The 15,693-nt window shown below is 35.6% G+C and overlaps 1 protein-coding gene and 1 long non-coding RNA gene across 6 annotated transcripts in view; both read left to right on the top strand.

Moving 5' to 3' along the window:
* The window catches only part of LOC100546043 (sodium channel protein type 1 subunit alpha-like), a 107,461-nt gene that overhangs the window by 61,976 nt on the left and 29,792 nt on the right, over positions 1-15,693 (top strand). The window lies entirely within an intron of this gene.
* On the top strand, positions 85-5,600 carry LOC109368562. The gene is made up of 4 exons (XR_002116716.1): positions 85-2,153; positions 2,858-2,998; positions 3,630-3,688; positions 5,547-5,600. It is a non-coding gene; the product is annotated as an uncharacterized LOC109368562 (long non-coding RNA).

Genomic DNA, 15,693 nt, shown 5'->3' on the forward strand with positions numbered 1-15,693 from the left:
TTTAATCCAAGCTATTTTTCCAGAATGAAGGTGCCGTCAAAAACAATTACATATATATATGTATAAAAATGTATATATATACATATAAAACATATATATACAGTGTAAATGTATATATAATTATATAATTATTATTTATATTTAAACCTTATTGCATCCAGCAGAGGGCACAAACACCTGCCAGATCATCTGGGTACTGATGGCCTCTTTTGCCACAGAAAGAGGTGTTGCAGTCACTAAAGCAGGGAATGGCTTTTAGCTTTTCAAACAATTAATGGATTTTTAATTTCTTTTTTTTTTTTCTTTCTCCTAGTTAACATAATAATTCATCTGCTTTTGTAAAGGTGGCCTTCTTGATACTACTTCTGTCACTGGGCCATGTCTTTCTGCATGTAGATTCTATTAAACAATGTGTGGCCATATATCTAGAGATAATAAGAACTGCCACACTTATCCAAGCTTACTAAAATACAACCTAAGGGTGTCTATTAAAAAGGCACTGGGGAATTACACAGAATGCTTTTCCTTTATTAATAGGAAATATTCATTCAATTCCACTGTGCACACAAACCAGCTCCAATCTTCTAAAAGAGTCAAATATAGAAGTATATATCTCATCTGCATGTCTAACAGTCATAACAGGAAGTGTTACTAACAATGCTGTGGTGTTCTTTGAGCCTAGAAAATTCCTACAGCACTCATTTTGTAGTACGTATTCAGAAAGGTTTATCTAGCTTTTCAATGCATTAGGAGAAATATCCTGAAATACCTGCAGTGTAAGAATATGTAATGGCTCACAAACCTTTGCATTAGCAATGTGGTTTTCAGAGGAGGATGGAACAACTCTCTTTCAATCTCCGAGCACATCCAGGTTTTGTCTATGTGATCCAGCATGCAGCTTCTGTTACTTAGCGTACCTTCTATTTCCTTGCTGATCAGTGGGATCTCTTTACACAGAGAAATGTGTATATCTTAGTGCTTGCCTGAAAAAAATCATACTGCAGTGTAACTCAAAGTACACTGCGGCACATTCTCATCCCTCTGGAGAGGGCAGACTGCATGCTGAAGCACACATGAGCTCTGCTGCAAGAAAAACAATTGATGAAAATAAGGAATGATGCTTCATCAACAATTTGCAACACTTAAAACCAGCAATCAGATATGTTGTGCATTTGCATTTCCTGTTGTCTTAAAAGCATGTTTCATTCTCTTTAACAGCGATCTTGATGTTAATCTTTGTGTAATGTGACAGCTAATTAAAAAAAAAAAACAAAAACCAGCACTGTTTTAGGACATATATCTGAAACAATGTAATAAACTGTTCTGTCTTTTTTTAAAGTAGTATCTATAACATGTATGTTCATAAATGGTCGGGGAATTGTCTATGTCTTTTAGTATTGCTTTATAAAAATGTCACGCTTGCAGATACCATAGCAACCCCTGTCACGTGGTAGTTTTCCAATTACTGAAGTAGCTTTATCCCCATACTCTGCAGCAATACTTGCATTAATATGTCTGCAAAGCAGTTTAGTAAATACTGCATCTTCATCCAAAATGGCAAACTAAATGTGCCAGTGATGATCATGCCTGGGGTATCAGGCAAAAAGCTAGAAAAATACTTTCCTCTAATGACAGGCATTATGAATCTCTGTATCTTTATCTTCTTGATGGCTGTCATATGTGACATTTAGGGGTTCATGCAGCATTCCTGCAAATACTATTAATATAAGTGTATAGAGATTTTAACTGTGTAGGGTTGAAAACTGAATGTGCTTTATGTGGTGATGGATGGGTGAGGAAATTAAATGCAGATCCTTGACATCCTCTGTCCAAAGCTGCATATGCTTTCAAGAATTGAAACAATCTGGGGACTGATGGTCAAAAGCATTGTGAACATTACTTCTCTTGCTCTACTTTTTTTCCTGACACAGTGCAACAATCTTTTACGTTATTCTTACTTTTGTATGAAAATAAAAGAACAATGAAGTTGGGACTGTTTCTGTTGAATGGACAGTAACCAATGTCAGATGTGGAGAAAATACAATAAAATATTAACATGGTTTTTCTACTTGTGTTTTAGGACTAAAGCCTTCATTTCAAATTTGAATTTTACCTCATATGAGGACAGCTTCATGTATAGGAAATTTCAAAAGGTATGAAAAAGAACTGGTGACAGTAAAAGAAATTACAGTGCAGGTGCCACTGAGAAGTTATTAATGTAAAATCTTTTGCAAAGTTAATTGGAAGTCAAAGCACTCTGAAATTAGAAGACAGTATCAAAGAAGGCATTGCAAAAATTCTGCAACAGAGTGATTAGAAAAGCTTGTCTTAGTACAAGGGTCAAGAAAGAAAGCTGCAGGCTAAAACCTGGGATTAAAAAATAGTTCATATCTCTGTTAACATCCAAAATGTGAATGTGTATGTTCTCTTTTTATTCAAATCTGTCATTACATACATATCTTGAATCACTTCAGCGAGTAAAAATCTCCCAGTATTCTTATGAAGAAAAAAGCCAGAGCATACTGGCTCAACTTCTCTATTATTTGGTACCTACTTGCTCTTCAGCTTTGCTTTCCTTGTCCCATACTAGGAGGAAGTTTTTCACACAGAGGGTGGTGACACACTGGAACAGGTTGCCCAAGGAGGTTGTGGATGCCCCATCCCTGAAGGCATTCAAGGCCAGGCTGGATGTGGCTCTGGGCAGCCTGGTCTGGTGGTTGGCGACCCTGCACATAGCAAGGGATTGAAACTAGATGATCATTGTGATCCTTTTCAACCCAGGCAATTCCATGATTCTGTGATATGATTCTATAATAGTCTCCATCTCTTTTCCTCCTTCTTCCTGCTTTTTCTCTAGTCTGGGAATGAGAGGAAATGCCTTTCAGCCAGAAAAACACAATATCAGTTTATTGCAGCAGATGGTTCAAACAGTGGAGCTGAAGAGTAATTGGATCAGCTGTAGTAATTATTTCACATGTGACAGCACCTGCAAATGGTGGTAGGTAACCTCATTAGCAAATAGACTTCAGCAGCCGTTAGAATAGATGTTTATAAAGGCATTTAGTAAAGAAATTAGAGATAATTTATTATCTTTTAGGATTAATTAGATTACTGATCACAAGGAATATTATATTCCCCTTAAAACTCCGGATTTGTATGTATAATTCAAATAGCAGATACACAGCAGTCAGCCCTCACCTAAATAGATAGAAAACACTCTAGAAGTGATTTAAACCAACTTTGAAACATGACAGAAATGCTACCTAAATGTTTACCTGTAAGCAGAAAAAGATAAAAGTTCTTAAAGACCAGTAATCAACTTACTTTCCTACTTGTGCTAATTTTAAGAAGCTAAATGTTCATAACATTTTTATTTCTTTATTTACAAAATAGGCCATGTACATGTTTATTATGATGCAATTAAATTTTTAAGAAATTTCTCCACTAGTTGTTCTTAAGGTATTTTAATCAAAATGGGCGAGTTGTATATGTTTAATTACTTCTTAACGTCTACCAGGCTATACAATATTAGTAAGATGTAGTGTCCCAGTAGGGTTATTTTATTTTATATTTTAGCACCTTGCTGCCCCACTTCTAATGGAGTTTTATTGCTTTTCGCTCCCTCCAAGCTGAGTTATAGCATCAGGAAGTAGAATGTACATAAGCTGAATGCAAAGATCCCTTGACGGTGAGTTTTTAAGTCAGTATGACAGAAATATGTTTTCCTTTGTTCCTTCACTGCGTGATGGGGAGCCATTTAGGTTTTTTTTTTCTCTTAGCTGAAGAATTGAAATGGAATTATTAAATCCAATGGAAATAGCAAGCAGGTCTATATAGTGGCCACTACCATCTAAACGTGGCTAGGAAAGTAATATAAATAGTAGCTCACATTTGCTAGCAAGGCAGAAATTCCGTTCTCCCTCAAGGTCCCTCTCAGTCATTAAATTTAAGAAGTTTAGCTTTTAGTGGAATAAACCTTTTGATAATGAACATACATAAATCTACTTTAAATATCATTGTTTCTGCTATGAATATCTTATGCATCTGAAAATATTTGATTACCATCATACAAACATCTATCTAGTAATTATATATGCCCCTTAAAATAATATATATATATATACATATATATATATATATATTTATTTTTTTTCCTTTGCTTCAAAGGATTTATTCAAAGTAGTACTCCCCTACAAATTAATAGAATCATCCTCCTTCATCTCTGGGCTCTCAGCCCAGATTCCTGAGTATGGCAAAGAATTAGACTGAAGGCTTTAAAATTAGAACTCACCTGTCTCTTCACAAATGCTAATAAAATAGAAAAACTAGCTTATTTTCAGTGGTATGCTCAGTAAATGTATTAAGGCTTTTAGAGATAAAATGGTGTGAGAGTGGATTAATTCTGCAGCATGCTTTCCAAGCAGGGGGTTAAATTTCTGGAGCAGGCAGCCAGCCTGCGCTGCAGTAGTTTGCAGGTATAGTTTGGATAGCAGCCTTTTGCAGTTCAGGCAACAGAAACACATTTCAGAAACACAGAGATTTCTGATGTCCTTTAAGAGAATATTGAGAAATTCAGTGAACTCCTGATTCTTTAGAACTCCAGAGGTATGAAGTGGCTAAAAAGGTGTATGGCTATTCAGATTCAGTGTCTGTGTTATTATAATAAATAGTAAGAAACCTGCTAGACCTAGTGACTGTGTGGAAGCAGACAATGGTACTCTTTACCTCTGAGATTTGTTCTAAGTGCAGAATATAAACAGATCCAATAATGAACTTCAGCTTTAAAAAAAAAAAAAGAAGTTAATTTTGTTCACTGTGACAATGTTTTTAGGAATAAGGAGAAGTGCAGTAGAAACAGAATAGTGTCTGTGAATTTATTATTTCGAGTGGAATCTTTGACGTATGCTTTTAAGTTGCGTATTTGAATTTGACTTTTTAGGACAAAACTGAAATACTGATTAAAAGTACCATAATTTGAGATGCTACTGAACCATAACTTGTGGAATAGCCGAAAATGGTAGCAAAAAGCTGTATTTTACTGATAACTATGAACCAATACAGCAAATCAACTCTGGAGGAGTTCATCTCTATCTACTGTATGGTGAAGGAGGCACCAAAGATTATGAAGCCTAAGAACCAAAGAATTCTGTAGTAGAGAAAAGGGCCTGTTCTCTGGGTGGGACAGCTGCTGAGGGGTAGCAGGCACTATGCCTGAACCCAGAGCACTCAGAATACAAAGATGTGTGAGAAAAGGTCTGCAGGAGTTTGTTTCAGGTTGATGGTATTAACATTGCTCCAGTACCAGCCTTTTGCTGTTCTCAGTGCAAAAGCAGATGGATGCCTTTAGAGAATGCTGCCCTATTACTCCCATTTTTTTTCCATTACCTGGACACTGAGATTTTGATAAGTGTAAAGGAAATGATCCTGATTTGCTGCTGTTGTACTAATTGCAAAGCAATTCGTGCAAAGGTAAATCTGTTCTGTGAAATGAGATAGGCATGAAGAAATCACATCAGATGAAATATTCTTTTTGTTCTTTTACACAGTGTGGAGAAGTTCCTTCTGTCTCTGCCACCCAAAGAATTACTGGTAAGTACAACACTGGATGAAGTTGCAATTCGTTTGAGATGTCTTTAAAAAGTATTTTGTGTATTTCTAATGGGAAATTCAAAGAGAATAATTAGATGTTATCTTAGAATATATTGCTGATTACATAGTTATAGTATGATGATGTTTCTCAGCATTTTAGAATATCTTGTCATTTTCTAACTAAAAAATAAGGGGCTAAAATGGAAATAGCATAGTTTTACTTCACGTGGAAATAAAAAAATATTATGTATATAAACAAATGTCTGGTAGATAGTGGTTCCTCTAATTCTAAAAACAAGCAATTTTTTTTGTTATTAACCATCAAAATTATCCGCTAAAAATGTTTTTACTTGAGAAGTTTAATTCCAATGAAAAATAAGTAAAGGAAGCTACTTAATTCTGGTGGTTGATAATAAGATACAAGCCCCATTTTGCTTTGTAGTATGAAAACAGCAATCTGGTTCTCTAGGATTGTAGTGATTGTGAGCAGTTACCATATGATGCTTGTACAATGGGAATGATGATTTCACTGTCCCTGGTGATTTCAGGGACAGTGTAAAAAACCCTGCATTGCTGCTCTGCCTGTTCTCTGTATAAATAGGGAGAATTCTCCAGAGATGTCAATCTGGCACCTTTCAAAAGCTTTGCATTTAGTTACTATTTATTATTAATTGTTAAGTGCTTGCAGTACACTTGCTACTGTGAAATGTAAAAAGATACAGTCCTTGTGCTGAGGAACTTGCTTTAGAAGATAAAAACCAACTTATTCTTCTGTACAATAAATACAGTTTTCTTTGTGCTTTGTTCAAATTCTCTAGAACTGTGGTAATGTGGGCTTCAAGGCAGGTTACATAATATTTCTTTACTGACTTTCACATTACCCCGTTCAGAGTGAAAAGAACTGTCAGCACGTAGTTGGCTGTATGGACTGTGACAGATTTCACTGTTCTGAACAATTGGTCCCAACTACCCTCATTTCTTATTCTAGGTTTCAAACCATTTTTGAAAGCTATCAAATAGCATGTTAAACTGCTCAAGAAGAGAAAGAGGGAACTTCTGGGTGGGAAGACAAGCCAGAGATATTGCATACTGAATAGCAGGGGAGGGAGGCATGATATTACAACGATGATACTCCTAGGAAAGATATCAGACTAGTCTGTGTTCCTTTCTCCATAATTAAGAAGAAAGTTTTGTGATTTTTTCTGGACTAAAAAAGGAGAATTAATAAATAAAGCAAAGGTGCATTTGCTTCAAAAAAGGGAGTATATACACTACCCTGTATTTTTAAGTAGAATGCGTATGATTTTATTTCGATGTTTTTTTCTCTCTAGTACATGACACGTTGGATATTTTATTGCAGCAGTTGTATTTGCTCAACCCAATCATGTCAGAGTCCTAAGTGTGGTCATCAGTATTTGGAAAGCTTCGTAACTAGTAGCAAAGTGCTCAATGTTAACATTTGCTTGGATAAGGAAGAATTTTGTAGCTAAAAATAAAGAAGAAAATGGAAAGAGGAAAAAAAAAAACAAAAAACCGAGAGAGAGAGAGAGGAAAGTAGTGACCTGAATTATGCAGAGAAAGAAATGAAAATATATAATAAAAATATTCAGGAACAGAGGAAAGAATGCAGGAAAAAAAGTGATCCAATCGTGATAAGCATAAAGCATTTATATAATATTTTCTGAATACTGTATGTTTTACTTACATTATGCTGGTCTATAAATGAGTTGGCTGGACCAAGGATTATAATGGTAAAAAAAAAAAAAAAAAAAGATATTGGAAATAGTCAGACTGGAAGACTTCTAAGGTACCAGGCCAGAACAAATGAGTTAAAGGACTCCTGGCTCTGCTGACTGCAGGTGTTTCACCAAAGTTAACCCACTGAGCCAGTGCCTGAAACTGGTTAGGAATACAGTAGTACTTGACTGCAACCAAAATGGGGGGCTGTCTTCTCAAGAGGGTTAGTAAATGTTTGGAGTTGTTCAGCTTCCCATTTAATATATAGGAATTTAGGACTTCTTGAGATTATAAGCTTTAGCAAAACAGACATTCCATGTAGACTGTTCTTTTTCCTGTTGGTTCCTGATTCTTTCTGTTAAATCACAGCTGCCTAGTTGCTATCCACTCATGAAATTCACAAATGGAAGATCTGTAGGTGTCAGTCGCAATTGGAGATAAACACAATTCAATAAATTCAAACATAACCCTTCAGATTACAATGTTACCACTTATCTATTCAGGATACAACTACTAACATTTAACTCTTCATTAACATTACAACCCTGTCCATAAAATTCAGAACCTTTTACACAGAGGCATTCAAGTCTATTTATCAGTAATCTATTCTAAATAATCTAAAAACATCATGAATATCAGCATATACTTTGCAATAAGTGTCATCAGAAGGGATCTTGAGAAACTAATGTTTGTTTTAAAGAACAGGCCAAGAGAAACACTAAGCTGATACAAGTACAGCTTTATGGGAGATGATCAACTGATGAAAAGGGTCAACTGAACTCTGAAAGTGCATTAGAATAGGCCACAGAAGGAAATAACAGGTCCAGGATCAATACTTCAGACACTTATCACTAAATTTAAGCAAAGCTAACTTAGGTACTAAATACTAAAAAGACAGTCAGTGTAATGAAGCAAACACAGATAATTGAAAGTATTTTTCATTTTTGAAGCTCTTGACTGTGTAGTCAGCTCTAAAATTGAGCACTCTGGATAACATTTGAGCACCATAAATGAAGAGTGAGGGCAATGAATCATCCTTTAGTTGTAACCATTTAGACAAAGCACTGAAATGCAATCAAGAGATAAAGAGTGCTGGAAAAAAATAATTTTGAATTCTTTAGTGAGTGACAATATGTAAAATTAGGCCCAGGCTTAGTTCCAACAAACAAGAATGTGTTGTTTTTTTTTTTTTTTTTTTCTCAAATTCCACTGGCATTTATACATCAGAATGATTAGAGAAAATATCTTGAGAAGGATGTTCTGTCAACAATTTACTTTGTATTTGCTCAGTGAGATTTTAAGTAACAGTAGACTAAGATCTTCAGAAACTTTCTTTGCTTGGATTTTCAAATTACTGGGATATGTAATGCTTCAATGTTCTTGAAAATAGCAACATGGGTACTAGACATTTGAAAAAAATAAGAGGTTAGTATGGCAAAACAATATAGCATGCATATATGCTTTTCAGTAGAGACTCTATGGAAGCGCACACGTATACTTTTCTTACACAAGCACAGAATTTGAATCTCTGATCAGTTTCTATTTCTCATGATAAGCAAACTCCAATGCCCAGCCTATCTTCTATCCAGTTGTATTTGGATATGGCTTAGGCTGATTTTATCTACCTATCATTTGGGTACAAACAGCAAGAGATACCATAGTAGAAGCACTTTCTCAGTTCCTGTGTCTTTACGCTACAGCATCTGCAAGAAAATCAGGGCTCACAAGCCTGAACTGCAATGTGTAAGCAAATAGCAGTAGAGAAATACTTGTTTAGATGCAATTACCTGTCTCATGAAAAAATAGGGTTTGCAAGAATCTATTATTTGATAATGCCTTGGGTTTTCTTTTTTTTTTCTTTTTAATATATACTGTATATACATAGTACACCTTGCTCTGTTTGAAATGATAGGTGCCCAGCTCCACTTTTAAAATAATTTTTATTGTGAGCAAAAAAAACACAATTAATTCATGTTAAATACTGATAACAGCTTTGCTTTCGCTATCAGATTGCTAAAAAATAACAACAATATAAAAATCATGTTTGCAGTCTCTTCAGGTTTTAGGCCGCAAATGCAATTCATAAAGCTAAACTGAGCAGTAACCATAAGCAACTTGATACAGATGCCTACTCGGAATACCTCCAGAAGCAGTTAACATTTCAATAGCAAAAACTTCTAAACACAAATGGAAACTAAACTATGCCAATAGAAGAAAAATTCGTACATAGAATGCAATGGCGTTGTTCAACAATAAACTCAAGTATTTTAACTTAGCAAAAATAACTCTAAGATTTAGTTGTTAATTAAACATACTTCTTCTACTATAATGTATATTGCATTCTATTCATCTATTCTGTTTGTTGTTGTAATTTTTTTTAATGATTTATTTAGGAAGGAAAATTCCTGATATCTTGTCAACTTCCTGATATCAATGGGTGAGATAATGTTCTAGACTAAATTTTTATTTTAGAATTATTATTTTGCTCTCTAACAAAATAATTTGCTCTGCATTTGCTTGCAGGATTTTGGTTAAAAATGATCTACATAATCTCTGATAATTATTTTTCTTGTTATTAGTACAAGCTTAAGATCCTTTGGGAGACCACCACTTTATATGTCTATCTTTATTTCAACTCTCTTTTGTTTCTGTTCAATAAGAATTTAAGATCAATAGTTCTTGGCCTGCAGTATCTATGCAGAGCTCTTTGTCTATGCAGACAGTAAAATCTAACCTTTATAAACAATGAATTCTCAGCACCACAAAAAAAAAATTAAAAATTAAAAAAAAATGCAGAAAGCTCTCTATTCACTCTGGATAACTGGCAAATAATAATCTTCCTCTAACAGATATTTATAGCAGATAGACTGCAAAGATATTTGGGAATAGGAAGGAGATATTCCGGGGAGAATGCTGAAGGAGTCTTGGAAATGTTCCACAAGCTTAATGTATTCTAGTGGCTATTTTTTCCTAGTTAAAAAAATTGTGATTCTAAGACTTCAGGCTGATGTTGAATATAAAATATGCATAGCAGAGAGGCATTTGAATCAAACATAACTGGTGTATCCAAAATGGTCATTATTATGTTTTTCAGTGTAATGCTGTTTAGGAAAGAGGACCACCTTTTATACTCCTTCTGAATAGTTCTCTATCAAGATTTAAGTATTTTTGTGGTGTTTGTGATACTCTTCTGCATCCCTTGTGATGCACCAAAAACAAACAAAGTCCACTTCAGTCACAATTCAGTTGCATTAAAAAAATTAGTAACCCACATTGGCTATTGCTTATGATAGCAACATCTAGAATATCAGCTTTCAAAGGTTTGTAATGATTCAGAACATACATTTGCATAGATTTTATGAAAGTAAGACAAAAGTAGAACTCTTCAGTTCAAAAAATTATTTGCAATGAAAATTTAAGCAGATTTGAAAAATTAAAAAACAGCAGTGTAAATGCTATTTGGAGAGCAGAGCATCCTTTAACTCTAGAATATCAAGAGTCACATCTCACAGCCATGTCATAACAGCATAGGGCTGTAGCTGCTCCTTATTTTCAGTTTCAAATCTTAATAAAAGTTTGCTAAAAGTACAGAAGCTCCTACTACTGTCCTCTTAACAATAAGAGCCACATTACCTTAAGGTAGTTGTGCTATTCCTCATGGGGAGACATGAGTACAGACATTGATGTGACCCCCAGAAAGTTTCCTGTATAAAGATATGTGCCCAAATGGTGCCAGCAAAGAAATGAGCCTCAATGTATTTTATTATAAGTGTGTAGTTTGGTTTAAAAATTGAAATTAAACATTACATTTGTGTATAGTCAGATATAAAGTTCCAAAAATTGGAACTTCAGAGTACAGAATAGAAAAGTTGATTTTCAACTGAAGTAAGAATGAAAGTTTTAAAAGTAAAAAATGACCGTAAATGGAATGGTCTGGGAAAAAAGGCCAATGTGTTCCTATGGCGAAAAGAAAGAGGAGCTTTGAGGGCAAGCGGGAACATGAGCATACTATCACAGAATGGCGAGGGTTGGAAGGGACCTCAAGGATCATGAATCTCCAACCCTTCTGCCTCAGGCAGGGCCACCAACCTCCCCATTTAATACTAGACCAGGCTGCTCAGGCCTCATCCAATCTGGCCTTGAACACCTCTAGGGATGGGGCATCCACAGCCTCTCTGGGCAGCCTGTTCCAGTGCCTCACCACTCTCTCTGTAAAGAATTTTCCCCTGACAGCCAACCTAAATCTTCCCCCTCTCAACTTAAAACCATTTCCCCGTCTTTCAGTTATCAACCCTTTCAAAGAGTTGATTCCCCTCCTGTTTGTATGCTCCCTTTAGGTATTGAAATGCTGCAGTGAGGTCACCCTGCAGCCTTCTTTTCTCCAGGCTGAAACTATCAGTTGAGATTTATTGCTCTGATGAACAAAAGGCAAAACATCATGAGGGAACCTGAAGAAAAATGTTGGAGTTTTACTAACATCTTATGAGAGATACCAAAGTGTTTTGAAGGACTGGCAATGAAATTCATCCAGAATTAAGGACAGAATTATTAATTTGCCAAAGAGAAAATTAAGAAACACACGTGACTGAGGAGAATATAATTTGCTGTAGATTAGCAATTTCTCTGTTCCTTTCATCTTAAAAGAATATTTTTCTATGATTCTGCAGACAGTTCTGTTTTAAGATGACTGTAATCAAATTGTTTCCTTTAGAGGTCATGAAAGAACTTCTCTCTAACGCACAAATAAGTCAGTTGTATTCTGTTTATTCCTTTTTCTGTTAATTCCTTTGAGATAGTACAAATTAGCCCCTAGAGATCGGATATTTTTTGGAATACCTCTGTACTTTAAAGGAACAGTGGGAATAAGCCAGCTGTACCTTGCTTACTCAGCATTAAAAAGACTGCAAGGCTTGGGGCTGCAGCTCAGATGAGCAGAGAGAGGTTTTCAAGGGCTTTCCCTTCTCCTGCAGCACAGGACATTTTTGTGCCTTTCCCTGTGCAATCACTTGCCCTAAGAAGCATTAGCAGCATTTCTTCCACTCTGATACCCAACTATTTCATTTCTTCCTAATTTTAGTCAATATAAATAAATCTTTGGTTTCATTATCAGAGTAACTCAGTCTCGTGGATTGAAGCTCAGACTAAGCTTTCTAGCTCATGAGGTCTGGAGTTCTCTGAAACACTGTTCCTTTTGTATTTTTCACCTTTTTATTTTGCTGAAAATAATTTAGCTATCTGAAAGTGGCTGCAACTGGGTAAAGTCACTTGGAATTAACATTTATTCTATGTTCCCATTGAAAATACTTAAGCCTATCTTTCAGCAATGGTAGTCTTAAACATAATATTCTAGTTCCAGACTGCCCTTGCCACTGTAGCAGACTCTGAGTAACACAAGGTAGGGTGGGGAGATGCAGAAGGAAAATGTCTGTAGCTCCATATGAGTATAAGAATAACCTGGCTAAGGGCTATGGGAGCATCTTCCACATAGTTAATGTCCTCACAGATGCCTTATTTTTAAAAGAAGATTAAAAAAAATGACTTGAGCCTGCTTTCCAAGTCTTGGAGAAGGGTATGTGGAAAATTTAGTGAGAAATCCACTGTTTCCAGGAAGCTGGTAAATCACAATAGAAGTCCTTGAGGAGGTTTTGAGACCACAGAGCTGTGGTTATAGGAAGAATGTTCTATTAATGTTTCTATTTGAGTATGCCATAGAATTCCTTACATTTCTTGTGGGAGAGAGTTCAAACTCCTTCTCAAGTAACTCCATTTAGACCTTTGAGTTTTCAGTTTGCTTCAGTCTGAAGCAAGAGAGCTGACAGATTTTCATTGCTTTGCTTCCATCTTCAGACACCAAAATTTGAGTTGTGCAAGGCTCAAAGCTGATATAAGCTGAAGTACTGGCTCATGGTCTCTTGTAGGGCTATAATAGGCACCCATCCAGTGATGGGAGGATGAAGAGTAGTGACTTGTTTTCTCAAGGTCACTTTACCATAGCTTCCAGTAAAATTACTTTGAAGAAGTAAATGCACAGTGAATAATTTTATGTCGTTGAAATGCCGTAAAAGATAGAATTTGCTGAACCCATCTTAGACGACCTGGAAAAAATTGGAAAAGTGCTTTTTCTCACTGATTTTCAGTTAGTGATTTGAGTTTAGCTATAGCTGAATCTTGAGGAATGACAACTAGAAGTGGTGAAGAAAGAGTGAAATTTCTGCAGCAGATTTTTTGTGAGATCTCATTGTTTGAGGGAGTGTTGGAAAGTCCGAAAGAGGCTAATACAATCATCCATTATTGTTGAAACACATGGCTATATGTACTGCTTTTGTCTATTTATTGTTGATTTTTTTCCTCTGCATGACAGCAAACCAAACAGTCACTCACAAGGACATTAACTTTACTTTCACACTAGAGGGAATAAAAAAAGAGACAGCTGTGTCAAAAAGATGAGCAAGATAAGCAAAATAATTTATCTTTTCAAAAATAGCATAGAAATTTATGACTGTTTGTCCTTTAAGTTTCAAAATACTATTGAAGACTATACAAATTGTGTTGTTTTCAGTTCACTGTTTAGTTAAATTGAGGTATTATCCACTAAAAGTGACCAAATAAAAGCTTATTCTGACAAGAAAAATCATTTTAAAAAGAAGGTATTCTAATAGTTTCTGAATTTTCTTTAGATTAAAGAGAGTTCAAATCCTTTCTAAGGCTAATATGTAGTGCTGCTAAGCTCAAACTCTGGGAGCATTTGTATTGAAAGAGAAACCTGTATACAAGCCTGTCTATATCAAGAGTATTGGCAAGGAAATGGTGTGCTATATAAATAAATAATGTATTGTGTATTTGTCAGCCAGTGGCTGACCTCAGAACCTGGGCTTTAAGGGATATAGCTGACAGCACCTTAAATCCTTCTGCTCTGGAAGGACTACTTGTAACTTACAAAGATTTGGAAGATCTATCCTGTTCTATCACTATCTCATGAGACTAGTTGTAGGTTCTGTTTTTAGATTGAAGGTATTGACCTGAAAGACTTGTCTCATTCTTAGTAATACTTATTTTGAGGTTCTTGGAGAAGCGAAGACAGTCATGTTTTGCTCTAGAGACCTGTACATCTTGGCCCCACTGGGACTAGATGATCTTTATTGTCCATTCCAACCCAAGCCATTCAATGATTCTAAGTTAATTTAAACAGTAACGTGTAAGTCCAAGTTTGAATGTGAAATATATCCTGAATTCATCTCTCTATTGCCGTTTTTATTGCTAGAATTGTGAACTTGTTTATGTGGTATGTCTCTTAACGTTTTGGTTTAGGCAGTTTCGTTCCTGTGTCAAATCAGTATCACCAATGGTGCATGCTCAGAGTTATTTAGAAGGTCTCCTCCTTCTTAAAAAAGAAAAAAACAAACCAACCAACAAAAAACAAACAAACAAACAGTTTAATCAATGGATATACAGATGGTATAGATATATACCCAGGAGCTTGGCTAATAGAATTTACATTGGAGAAATAAGAGAAAGTCACTCACCCTGTCCTGGGCTTGCAAGATGAACTCCTGATAGAGCGGATCTCCAGAGAGAGATCCTTCCCCACTGGCAGTCAGCTCTTAAATGGGTCTAGGAGAGGTGGAGCCAGGCTCCACCCCCTTCCTGCAGCACAGGTGAATTGCCTTCACCTGTGCTCCCATGGCTGACTCATTGCTCACCTCAGGTGATCAATCAAAGGTTCAGGCCGTGATTCAGCAGCCCCATACACAAACAAAAGCTGTATTGCTCTTGTAGCACTAATGGTACATTTATTATGCTGAACTATACATCTGTTTTGTCTGGCGTTATTCTTAGGTATTTACAGTTAGCTTGGAGTTTAAAGTAATACTCCAATACTACAGTTTCTAAAAAAAAAATTTCTTGGATGACTGACAACTTTTAGTCTCCAAAAATACATGTGTTTGCCACAACTTGCTAACTTGCTCTTCAACTCATAGGGACTTCTTTAGCGAGATAAAATAAATAAACCTAAATTTAATGTAATGAAATAACTGACTGAGAAGAATATGCCAAAACAACTGAAGTACAGATGATTTTCTATTGATAACAATCAGTCATTTACTCCAAATAAATAGGCATATTTATTGAAGGGTTAATTAACTTCTCTCCCCCTCTCCCCCTCCCCCCCTCTCTCCCTCCCTCCCTCCCTCCCTCCCATGCTATTTTTGTCATTCTCTTTTAATATTAATGTGCAAAACAGCAAGGTTTTTTTTATAACCACAAAAATAGTGGCCTAGGAAATCAGTGTGTATGTTCTCAGAGGTTAAATAAGCAGGCCTATAAATCTTACTAAAAATCTGGGAAATTTAAAAGGCTGTCATAGCT

The sequence above is a fragment of the Meleagris gallopavo genome, chromosome 7, assembly GCF_000146605.3.
Source record: "Meleagris gallopavo isolate NT-WF06-2002-E0010 breed Aviagen turkey brand Nicholas breeding stock chromosome 7, Turkey_5.1, whole genome shotgun sequence".
In the NCBI taxonomy this organism is placed as follows: Eukaryota; Metazoa; Chordata; class Aves; order Galliformes; family Phasianidae; genus Meleagris; species Meleagris gallopavo.